This window comes from Acinonyx jubatus, chromosome B4 (assembly GCF_027475565.1).
Source record: "Acinonyx jubatus isolate Ajub_Pintada_27869175 chromosome B4, VMU_Ajub_asm_v1.0, whole genome shotgun sequence".
NCBI lineage: Eukaryota > Metazoa > Chordata > Mammalia > Carnivora > Felidae > Acinonyx > Acinonyx jubatus.
In genome coordinates this window covers 75,471,243-75,483,699 of record NC_069387.1, presented here as the reverse complement: position 1 = coordinate 75,483,699, position 12,457 = coordinate 75,471,243, and the positions used below count along the sequence as shown (strand labels likewise).

The following is a 12,457-nucleotide window of genomic DNA, read 5'->3' as shown; positions in this document are numbered from 1 at the left end:
GCAGGAAAAGGAAGGACTCTATCAGAGGCACTCACGCAGCCTCACGGAACTGGGCCAAGAATCTGGGGTCAGGATGGCGCACTGGTAGGCCTCTTGACGTACTCAATCTTTCACAGAGCTCCAATGCTAAGCGAAGGAATAATAACTGTTCGAGCTGTTCGAAGAACTTGATCCGCCCCATCCAACCCCTTCATATTTACACAGCCTTGGTGAGGTGAAGCGACTTGATGAACGTCAAGCGGTAGAATCTGGATTAATTTATAGCTCTTTCCACTACACCACGCCACCTCCTCTAAATCACTCTCCCTGCACAAAACTTACCCCTGAAAGCACCAGGAACCTGGCTGGGGACTGGCCTACAGTTGAACCTAGGTCAAACCTCCCAGTCGCTCCAGAGTCAAACTGCGGTAACTCTGGGTCAGCGTTAAGACCAAAGCAGAGAAACGCAAAGCTCAAGGCTACAAAAGGTAGGCGCACCCCTCACTGATAGGCGCGGAGACTTAGACTTTGCCTCTAGAAAGGCAGCCACGCCTCCCAAGACGCCAACACAGCGCGCCGAGGAGCCACGCGAGCGGCCCAGAAGGCAGGGCACGCAGTCGGCGACGCGCACGCCCGCCCCGAGGCCGCACGGGAGACCGGCGGGCGTGCGCGCCCCCGCGGCAGTGGGCGGGGTGGGGCGGGGCTCGGAGCCGGACCGGGGCGGGGCCGCAGAAGCTGTAGGTGTTGCAGCTGGGTCGCGACAGGTGCGCAAGGCAGAGTGCCTGGGACCCGTAGCCCCGCTGGTAGCAGCACAGAGGAAAGACCGCCTTCAGCCAGGTAAGGGCCTTCTCTGTCCACATCTTGCACGGCCGAAGAGTGCGCGAGACCCCGGCTTCCCTCCACAGTCTCCTTCTCCAGCGACTTCTGGGGCCAGGGGTAGCACCAGGAGCTTGAACCCCTTCCCCCCACCCCCGCCGAGAGAGAGAGAGAGAGAGAGAGAGAGAGAGAGAGAGCGTAGAGGAACCGCTGATCCTCTTGCTCTTTTCCTCATGTCTAGGTACTGCGCTGGTCTTGGGAGTAATTATGTAGGGCCGAATCTTTGCTGCCTGAGGGCCGGAGCTGATAGGACCACCTCTTCCATCGGGAAGACTCCTTTCTAACTATATACAGTTTTCGTGTGGTGGAGGAAGGCGGCAGTTCATCAACATTCCAAATAGTCTCCTAGGGAAATATTCTGATATTCAACTGCTTTTTTCCCTTCTTCATTTAAAGCCATTCCCTCTGTCTTCGATTTTTCCCCATTCTATGCTGCCTACTGAACTCTAAGACACTTACACCCCTTTGAGGCATGTTGAGAATATAGCAGTCCTTGCAGCTGAGTGTGTCATCCCCGAATCACTGTCGCGTATATATCACTGACACCTGTCACCAATATAGGTAGGTGTTAATATAAGGTAACTGTACACCCCTGGCTACACCTACTAAGCTTGAAGTTGTACGTGCTAGGAGCCAACCATCTGGCGTCCTTCCTTGCCTCCTTACTGGTGCTTAGAACGAGTTTAGCTGATCCTAGTGAGAGATATTTGAACTACTATTGTCTTTCACCTAATTCCGGCTTTCAAAAGTCTGCCTAATCCAGATGGTTCTACTGACTTGGCTCCTCAAGTTAGTGAAAGTACTTAGGGAGTTATCAGCCTTGAGACAATACCCCTTTGGGGGAGAGGTCTTCTTTTGCATTATTCTTTCTTTTGCTGTTAAGTGGTTAAACACAATACTTTTTATCCCCATAGTTACTAATACTATTCACAAGTGATAAATATTTTAGAAACCATAAAATAACACTTTCTTCTGAGGTCTGATGGAGACACAAAAGAAGATGACCTTCAACAAACATTTTCTAAGTTTCTGTGGAGTAATAACCCGGCTATAGGATGATTGTCTTAGGTAGACCTCCGAAAAGGTATAGAATTGGCAGGAGAGAAGGTTAAAAAAAAAAAAAAAAAAGGTTTGTGTCCACATCTATTTCCTTGTTTTGCATCGACAGAGTGATACATAACATGGTATTAAATAATTTAGGAATTTATTTATTTCATTTTTTGGACAAAACAGTTATTGAGTGCCTCGTTTTGTCAGTTATAGTATGGATTCAAAGTTCCGAACATCCCCAAACATTAAAAAAAAAAAAAAAAAGAAAAAAGAAAGAAAGAAAGAAAAAACTTTGGGCGCCTGGGTGGCTCAGTTGGTCAAGTGTCCGACTTGGACTCAGGTCATGATCTAACGGTTCGTGAGTTCGAGCCCCGCATCAGGCTCCATACTGACAGCTCGGAGCCTGGAGCCTGCTTAAGATTCTGTGTCCCCCTCTGTCTCCGCCCCACCCCTGCTTGTGCTCTGTCTTCCGTGCTCTCTTTCAAAAATGAGCAAACATTAAAAAAAAAAAAAAAGTTCTGAACATCCCTACTCTAAAAAAGCTTAGTTAAAATCAAATGAGTTAGGCAGAATCAATAGATAAAACTTACAGTTTTGGTGAAATCAGTGCTATGCTAGAGATGAGGCCAGAGTGCTATGTCCCTCTTCTACTTTTCCTTGTAAACAAAATAACGCAAAAAACTTTGAGTATTGGTGAAGTATTTTCCTCAGACATTTGTATTGCGTATATGTCCTACCTGGTGTTCTGCCAACATTATGGCCTTTTGAAGATGGAATTAAGACTTGTCCTTAATTCTGTGGTAGTTCATTAATGGTTGGTGGAGCTGCTTTTCACTGCTCTGTATTGGGCCTTGAAGTGTTGTTATCATGTAGTCCCTGAACTGTAGAACTTCTGGGAATAGAATAGTGTATTGGCAACCTTAGCAAAATAGTGCCATTTTGTAAAATTGCTTCATTGTGTAACTTTAACTTGGTACAGTCCAGTTTTGTTCCAGACTCTGGTTAAAAGTGGGCCAATTTTCAACCTTCTAATAATTCTAAAAAGAGAAAGCTTCAGAAGTGAAAATATTTCTATTAACAGCGCATCATGATGACAGGATATTTTTTTCTTGCTAAGGTACCTTCAAAATGTCTCTTTCCTTTCTTTTCTCTTTCTTTCTTTCTTTCTTTCTTTCTTTCTTTCTTTCTTTCTTTCTTTCTTTCTTTCTTTCTTTCTTTCTTTCTTTCTGTCGGGAGACAGGATGGGTAAATGAACGAAAGAGGAAAGGGTCAGAAGTGTTTGAAGATTCCTTGCAGAGCTTTATGATCTGAAGTCTATGATAGTCTTAAGCGCTTTCCATGTAACTTCAGGCTTTTATGAATTGCCTGCTGTGTGCCAGTGATCTAGTATATAGAGGATGAACATGATACAGTCCCTTCTATATGATTATGTTTTTCATTTTTAAATAGAGATTCTGAGTTAATAAAACAGATGATGGTTGTCTCATTTGGTAATTTGAGCCATGGTACTCGATGGACACATTTCTTTGACAATTACTTACCTCCTTTCTTTCTGTTTACACTCTGGGAAAGTGGTTTCACTGGGAATTTTTGGAAAGCCAGTCAGTATTTGCATGTATTTTCGGTATCTGTAACAATTATCTTTTTCCCTTAAAATACTTTCAAGTTCAATTTTAAGTATTGTTCCTCTTGGGGTTTCAAATTCTTCGCTTTCCCCTGATGTTCTTCAAAAATCAACTGTAACTGACTTAGGGCTTCTGTACCAGAAGGGTTCACCAAAGACATATACACACAGACACAAAAGAATTTTGAGAGCACAGGAGATCATTAGACATCTTTGCCATAAAAGGCTACCTAACCACAAATTGGGAGAATTCATCAGTCTATATTGACAGCAGAACAGGTTTTCAGTATTCTTCCATACGCTCAGAAATAGGTGACTTTTATTTAGATTGGAATTGCACTCTTTCTGCAGATAGGAAAATGTGTGACTTGGTCCCTAAGTCAGGAATTTCCATAAGAAAAAGCTTTTTTTTTTTTTCTTAAGGTTTCTATGTTTCTTAAGGTTTCACTATGTTTTGTGATAGGCAGTTAAAGTACTTTATTTTGGATTGCGTACAGTAATCTCCAGGTGATGTTAAATTACTTAACACAGACTCTTAAAGTTCTTTAGTAACAAATGAGTGGTTGTAAATTGAGTAGTTTCCTAATGATTGTGGAACTGAGATTCTGTGGTAAATGGTACTCTTGGTAGAACCATACCGATGTGTTTATTCTGTGGCTGGATGCAAAGTCCTTGAGACCCAGTCAAGTTACTGTTCTAATGGAGACCCCTTTTTATTAAAAGGACATGGTTTGACCCAACAAACAGTCCATTATTTAGCATGTCAAATGATTTCTTCACCCTTGAAAATGTTTCTAGAGACTTCACATTTGCAGTCATGAGAAGTTAACATGATACCATCATATTTTACATTCTTTTTATTTTCTTTTAAAGAATTTCTTCATAATGCTACACTGAAACCTAAGAACTTCCATCTCTAGGGGTGAAAAGATGCAACTTTTTTTCTGATAACAAGTATGGAGCTATTTTTTCCCTTATTCATCCTCTAATGGAGTTTAGAAAGTTTCACAAACCCTCAAACATGTTTTTTCTTGCACTCCGAAGTATTGCCAATTTTTGTTTCATTGCCCATAGATTAGTAATCCTGATATACTTTTACTCGGTTTTAGATTTCCACAATCTTTTTTTTCCCACATAAACTGAAATTTAAACAAATGGCCTGGGACTTCTTTTCCTCATAGTCAGTTTCACTGACTAGGTAACATTTGCTCAGATTTGGCTTCCACCTCTAGCACTGGAGGAAACCTGTCTGTCCTTGCATCCTACCCAGTGACTTCCCTGGAATGGCCCTGTCACTGTCCTCCTTAGTTACCACTTGGCAACACTTGACCAAGTGGACAACTTTTTTGGTTATTTCTTTTAGTTGGCTTTCTTGACATGACTTTCCTGGTTGTCCATCTTCTAATCTAACCACTTCCTCCCATGCCCCTTCACTAACTCAGTCTTTTGCCCCTTAAGTATGGGTTTTTGCCTTGGCTTAGCATCCTGTTCTTATAATGCTCTCTCCCTGTGCAGACTGATTTATTTCTGCAATTTCAACTAACATCTCCATGTGAGTGATTTGCTGATTCGCTTTGAAGCTTTTTTCATATTTCATATAAAATTTCATATGAAACTTTCATATTTCATTTCATATTCTTATTTTATTTTCACATAGACAAATATGCATATATAGTTGGAAGATAAGAATTACATATGCTTATTATAGAAAACTTGAGGAAAAATAAAGAAGGCAAAATATTCCATAATCTGTTCCAGTGGGAACTATTTGGTATATTTCCTTTCAGTCTTTTTTTCCTTTGATACACACACACACACACACACACACACACACACACACACAGACATACACAGGTAATTAGGCTCATCCTATTGTAGTAGATATAGTTTTGTATCTGCTTTTTCACTTTACATTATGTCATAATTTTCAGTGGCATCAAAATTATTTGAAAACAATTATAATGGATGTTCAATGTCCTAATGTGTTGCTGTTGCATAATTTACGTGTGTACTAGGGTATTTCAATTGTTACAATATTATTAACAAGTGAAAAACAATGAGAACAAATTGATGCATAAATCTTTGTACAGATCACTCACTGTTTCCTTAGGTTAGATTGCCAGAAGTTCAATTACTGGGTCATAGGGCATAAAAATTAAAAACCACTAAACCTGCTGCCAAATTGCTTTTCATAAAGATTAGACTGTAATTAATACTCTCACCTGCAGTGATTGTGAGTGCCTGAGTGCCTCCTTCATAATATTGGATCTTATTTTTTTATCGTTATTAATTTGATAAGCAAAAGTGATTAATTTGTATTTATTAGTGAGAGCAAACATTTTTCATATATTCACGTCCATTTCAGTTTCTTCTGTGAACTGTCTTTGGGTTAGTCCATTCCCATTTTTATTGGGGTCTTAACATTTTAATTATGTTGTTTTTTGTTCGGGGTTCTTTCATTTATTTGGGGTTATGGGGAGGGAGTACAGATTTTTGTTAGGCCAAATTGAATGAGTGAAGGGATGAAGTGGAAAGTGTGCAGTAGTTGAAATGGTGGTGTTTTAAATGCCCGTTGGTATAAGGAGCCAGAGCTTATGTTTGTGGGAGCAGCACTGCAAAATGGAAGGGGTGCCTCCTTGAAAGTCAGAATTGCCACCTTGGTGTTGGGAACCAACCACTTAGGTCGTCTTGGGAAAGTCACCCATCCTCTCTGAGCCTTATCTGTAAAGTGAACAGGGTTGGGTTATTGATCCCAAAGTCCATACACCGTCTGCACCGAAAGGGTGACTTACAAGCCACTGCTCTCTAGACATTGTGAAATTATTTTTTGTCCCGTCCCTGACCTGTTGCCCATTTTAGATATATAGAGCCCGAGGAAAAAGACTGGATGCAGTAAAGGCAATTTTCATAGTGGGTAGTAAGGCTTAATAGAACCTAAAGGCAGAACAATAGAAGTTGCAAAGATTGGTAATTTTTAGGCACTCCTATGGATTGACACTTGGCAACCTAGTTACGTAAGTCATTGGAGCCCTGCTGATGTATGCCACAAAGCCCCACCATCTCTAATGATACAAAGCAAATCTCATTTTATGACAGCCTGTTTAAGTTGCGAAGCCAAGGTACTCAACAACTTCCAGTATTCCATACAGAAACTATTCAGAGTGGGGGTTCTTCTTTGGTATTTGTACAAGCTCTTCATTTTAAGAATATTAATTATTTGCCCTGTGGTCAAATGTTTAGTTATTTGCCTTTTAGTTATCTGTAGATCTTTTCCTTTGGGATTCTTTTGTTGCTTTTATTTTGTGAAGCCTTTTGCCTTCTGGAGATGGATTAAGTATTCAGTTCGATTTCCTTCTAGTTTTTATGGTTTTACTTCTTATGTTTAATTCTTTGTCTTGAATTTATTTAGGAGTACCAAAGCAATGTGTTTAGTGCCTTTGCATATCTCCTGAGCTCCAGATCCCTGTCTCCAACTACCGGGCCTATGTGGATAGTCCCTATGTACCAGGCATTATGTCCACCTAGTTTCCCTAAGGAGAAAGCTTGAAGTTGTCTTGAAAGTTTTAGTCTCATTTCCCACATTTAATCAAAACTCACTACATTTGGTTGATTCTACTCCAACAGTGATAATGGCTCTTTGTCATTGTTCTAATTAATACCCCCCTTTTTTCTCTAGTCCTTAGAATTGGCTTCAGTTTTTCCCCTTTAGACCAGAGCTGTCATTAAAAAATAGAACACCGACTCTCAAAGTATGGTTTCCTTGATTACCTGTTTCAGAATCGCCTGGGGTGTTGGTTAAAAAAGGTAGGTTCCCAAGTCCCACCTAGACTTATAAACTGATATATTTGGGGGAATGGGGTCTGGGAACCTGCAGTTTTAACAAGTGCCTCAGGAGATTCATTTACACACTTAAGGGGAAGCAAAGCACAAGTATATTAAATCTCAATTTCTCTGAATGCTATTCAAGACCCCCACTCCCACACCCTGACAGCCTATTTTTCCAGACTTATCTCCCACATCACTACCCACCCACCTGGCATTGTAGCCATACAGTGATTCATGGTTTCCTGGACCCACCCTGTCCTTTCCTGCCTCTGTGCCTTTGCTCATGCAGTTCCCACAGCCTCATGCTCCTCTCCCTCCTCCCACTCCTGCCTAAATCCTTTTCCTTAAGAGCTCAAATAAAATGCTCCTTTTAAAAAATGAAGCCTCTAATTTGTTCTATTTTAATCATTGGCTCCCTCCCCAGTCTTCACTTAGCACTTTATTTTTACTTCTTTTTTTTTTTTTTTTACCTTAATGCTGTCACTATGAATTATTGCTTCCTTAAATGATTATAAGTCTAATTGTGAGAACTTTGCCTTTCATTTCCATTTTGTAGTCATTATACATATAATAAGCAATTAAATATCATAAAGTATATGAAATATATCTCATCTTGCAACCAGTATTCCATAGAAATGTTTGGCTTTGCACCACACTTAGAATAAAGTTGAGATCTTTTACCACTGCTTGTAAATCCTTATTTAAGGATGAGTGCTGCCACTCATCTCTGTCATCTTCTCATACTTTTCATCCACTCCCTAGTCATATTTTTCCTGCCTCAGTGCCTTTGCATTTGCTATTTCTTACACGTTGAAAACTCCTACATCTGTTCTCTTTGCCTGGCTGGCTGCGTATCTCCTCCCCATCATTCAGGTCTCAGCTCAAATGTCATTCACTCAAGGAGGCTTTCCCTGACCACTATCTAAGGCATCTGCCCCTTTTCCTACTGCCACTTCAGTTACTCTCCTTGCATTTCCTTCACTGCACTAATCACAGTTTTTAATTGTCCTGCTTCCTCAGTAGAATGGAAGCTTCATGAGAGCAGAGACCTTGTCTCACTTTCAATGTCATGTCTTTAGCAAACAGAGCACTGCTTGACATGTGGTAAGTCCTCAGTAAGTATTTGTTGAATGCACACATAAGCCTTGAAGATAGACTTTTCATTTTACCAAGTCCTGTTTTGGTTTGCAACTCAAAGTTTTGTTGTTGTTTTTTAATGGACAACAGCTGATGTAGTTCCATCAGGGTTCAAATCAGGTAGCAGCCTCTGAGGGTTTCTGAAGGTAGCAGGAAAAATGGAGACTGTGATAGCCAGGATTCACTTCCATCTGAATGCAGGCTTTCCAAGGTGTTCCCAGGATCCAGGCCACTATTTTACTACTGCTGTCAGCATCTACTTCCAGGGTTGTTACTGCTGGCCAATTCTAGTCTTTAAACTCTCATTACATTTTTAAAAGTGAGCAAAATTAGAATCCAACCAATCCTCAAGCAACCAAAAGTTTTCTTCTGGTTTCCTTCTCTAGAAGAAAAATAAGAAAGCTACCTAGAATCCTCAAGGAAACATGAAATGATGTTCATTATATTTACTACATGCCTATTGATTTGAAAGATTTTTAGCAATAGCCTTAAACAAGGTGTTTCTTGGGAGCTTGGGTGGCTTAGTTGGCTGAGTGTCTGACTCTTGATTTGGCTCAGGTCATGATCTCACAGTTGTGAGATTGAGCCTCCTGTCGGGCTCCACAATGAACTTGCAGCCTGCTTAAGATTCTCTCTCACTCTGCTCCTCCCCTATGTGTGTTTGTGCTCTCTCTCTCTCTCTCTCTCTCTCTCTCTCTCTCTCTCTCTCAAAAACAAAACAAAACAAAAAAATAAACAAGATGTTTCTTGTTAACATCTCTTTGAACCAGTCTAACTCATCAGTTATAATTTCTTCCAATTTCTCTTCATTGGGTAGACTTATTCTTTAATTCCATTTTTTCTTGAAACTGGCTTGAAACTTTATTAGAAATTACAATAGTTTTTATAGCAACTTATAGTTTTCAAAGTACTCTGGGTTTTTTTTCCCCTCATTTAATGCTTACAACCATCCCTTGTGAATATGTTTTTGAGATGTAGAAACTGAGACCCACTGATTCATTTTCCCATGTCACCCAAAAGCCCACTACTCAATTAAATGCCTCTCAATAACTTTTTAAAACAGCACCATAATTTGATATAATTTTTAGAAGGTAAACATGAAAATGTAGTTGAAACATTAACGTTCTACATTTGTAACCGGTCCCTAAGAAATAAGATGCATAAGTTAGTTGAGATAAGTACAAAATTTTGTCACTTCTGTGGCTCTATGGTTTGGTAATTCTTTGTTTGATCAGCCTCAGCTATGCTTGTCCTTGATTAAAGCATTGTTCTGGGTGAGCTGCTCAGATTTTTACAGAAAGGAAAGATTAGAGAACTTACCTAGAGAAGAGTCACTTTTCAGTAAGCCTGTTTTAATTCTCCTCTTGCTTGAAGGAATTGGTTCAATTGATCTGAACTGGCCTTTCAGATTGAGCAGGTCCTGAAAGAAACACATCATCTAAAATTTCAGATAAGAAGAATGGAAGCCAGGTCCTTCCTGGAAATGGCCAGGAGTGAAACTAAGAAGCCCTGTATTTGGAGAGAACTCAATTAATTATTAAGGACAAAGGACTGGTATAAGGAGGTTATATCCTTAATGGAAGCAGCCTTCTTAAAATAAGTGTACATGATTCTTCTGCTTTGACATTGTAAAGAAGGTTCTTTAATTAGCCACTTTGTCTTAATTAAGCATGTGATTGGCAAGACCTGTGAGCATGTAGTTTATAGACATTCAATTATGTAGGTGGGCCTTTGTTTTGATATGTGGCAACTGAGAACTAGCATAATGCTGTTTTCTATTTATATGACAGATGTTTATTGAGTCCCTACACTGTACCAGGCACTGATATTTGATGCATCTGATGTTAAAGTATGGAATGGTACAAAGGTTAAAGGAGAAACAGGCTATTCAGAGTAAATCTATGCTTTCTATAATGGTCTCTGTTGACTATAAATTTCCACATTATTTTTCCAATTAACTGTGCCTTTTTCTACTTTTCGCTTTAAATTTGAAGTTACTGACATAATTATCTGCTTTTCTATGTACTGATAGAGGTTTTCCTTACTATGTGCGAAAAATACTGAAAAAAGACTCAATCCATTGGATTATGTTTGTCCTTACAATGTGTTAATTATCAACTGGGCACAGGGAGGAGGAAGAAGAACCAAGCAGAGAAAAATTACAAATTAGATTTGAGAGAGAAGTCGAATCAAACTTGGAGTAGATTGGGTAATTTTTAATTTAAAGAAGAAAAAAAAAAGATTAGAAAGAATCTTGGGTGGTTCTTTGTGACCTAAAAATTTTAGACCAAAGTTCGTTTTTAAAGGCTGTAACTACAGGTTACTCTTTTACTAAAATGAGATATGTGAATGCTACCACAATTATGTAAAAAGCTAATTTGGGTTTCAAAAGTGCAAGAAGATAAGTTATTCAAATTAATGAATAAAGTGATAGAAGCTGTGTAGGATGGTGATAATTATATCATCTTCCAGTTAGAGTTTTTACAGAGGTGTTAAGAACACCTAAAATTTGGCCCTTAAACAGTATAATTTGAGAGAGATTTAGACTTTTGGGTGCAGAGAAACAGTGTCAGGGTTTTAAGCAGATCTGATGTTCCTGGTAGGTACTGCCAGTTTCTCAGAGATGACATTCAAGGTGCTCTTTTTTTCTTGCTGATATAACGAAAATAAGTTGACCCTAAAATATAGTGTGCACTAGAATGGCAATTGTAGTTTATTCTCTCTGCAAGAGGTCATTTTATTTTCATCCCAGCCTCCTAAAAAATGAATAAGTTAACATTTATTTGGCCTTTCTGGGCCTCAGTTTCTTCATCTGTAGAGTGCGACGGCAATATTCTGAGTTTGCTACCGTGAGGATTAATAAGTTTATATATGCAAAACAAAACAGGATCTGACACGTGGTAAACATTCAATAGACATTAGCTATTTTTCTTACCAGCACCACTGTTACTTTATAAGCACTTATTTTAGCACTGAGCTAAAGGAACATTTTAGAGATGATGAGACTGAGGCTTAGAGTAATTTTCCTAGTGTTACCCCATAAGCAAGTAGTAGATTCAAGATGTAGACCTAGGCTGAAAGAAACTGGAGACAGAATCGGCTTAGATATGGAACAGACTGGGGCATTTGGCCCAACCCTTACCCATCCCTTCTAGTTTCAAGACACTTAGGATAAGACTGGCCCAGACCACCCCCCAGAGACCCGGAACTTGTGTTTTGCAGTAAGTAGTTAGAACATGGACATTAGTGTCTGTCGGACTGTCCCAAATCTTGGCTCTGCCACTTACTAGCTATGTAATCTTTGGCAGGTTATTTAACCTTTCTGAGCCTCAGTTTATTTCTCTGTAAGATGAGAATAATAGTATTTGTTTCGGGGCACCTGGGTAGCTCAGTTGGTTAAGTGTCCAACTCTTGATTTCAGCTCAGGTCATGATCTCATGGTTGTGAGCTTGAGCCCTGAGTCGGGCTCTGAGGTGGCAGCATCGAGCCTACCTGGGATTCTGCTCCTGCCCTGCTTGCTGTCTCTCTCAAGATAAAATAAAATAAATAAATTTAAATAAAAATTTGTTTCATGATATTATAGGGACTACGGGAGTAAAACCAAATGGAATGAATCACCCTGCATATGACCAGTACTCAATAACCTGGCCCCAGGCTTACGCTAAGGTGGCCCAGATTTTTTTTTTATCTGATTCTGACACAGTCCATCTAGATGGTTGGTGATTAGGGCCTGTGTCTGCCTCCCTGCTGAGGCCTAAGAACCCTGGGATCAAACCAAGTCTAAACACCCAAAGCTATTTTTACATTGGAATCATAGAGGACTCTTAAGAAAAATTAGAAGTGTTCAGACTTTACATGAGAGATTCAGATTCCAAAGATGATCCTGATATTCAAAGCACCCTCCCCAACCCCTGCCTCACCTCCCCACCCTTGACCCCTGCACAACTAAGAAGTGTTAGGTTGGCT

The 12,457-nt window shown here is 39.8% G+C and overlaps 1 protein-coding gene across 3 annotated transcripts in view; it reads left to right on the top strand.

Annotated features, from left to right (window-relative positions):
• Positions 1–681: 681 nt before the first annotated feature.
• LIMA1 (LIM domain and actin binding 1) overlaps positions 682–12,457 on the top strand; it is an 83,320-nt gene continuing 71,544 nt past the window's right edge. For all 3 annotated transcript variants that reach the window (XM_053226219.1, XM_027036106.2, XM_053226218.1), the window contains exon 1: positions 682–816. The gene's annotated coding sequence lies outside the window, so the exon portion shown is untranslated. The remainder of the gene's footprint in view (positions 817–12,457) is intronic.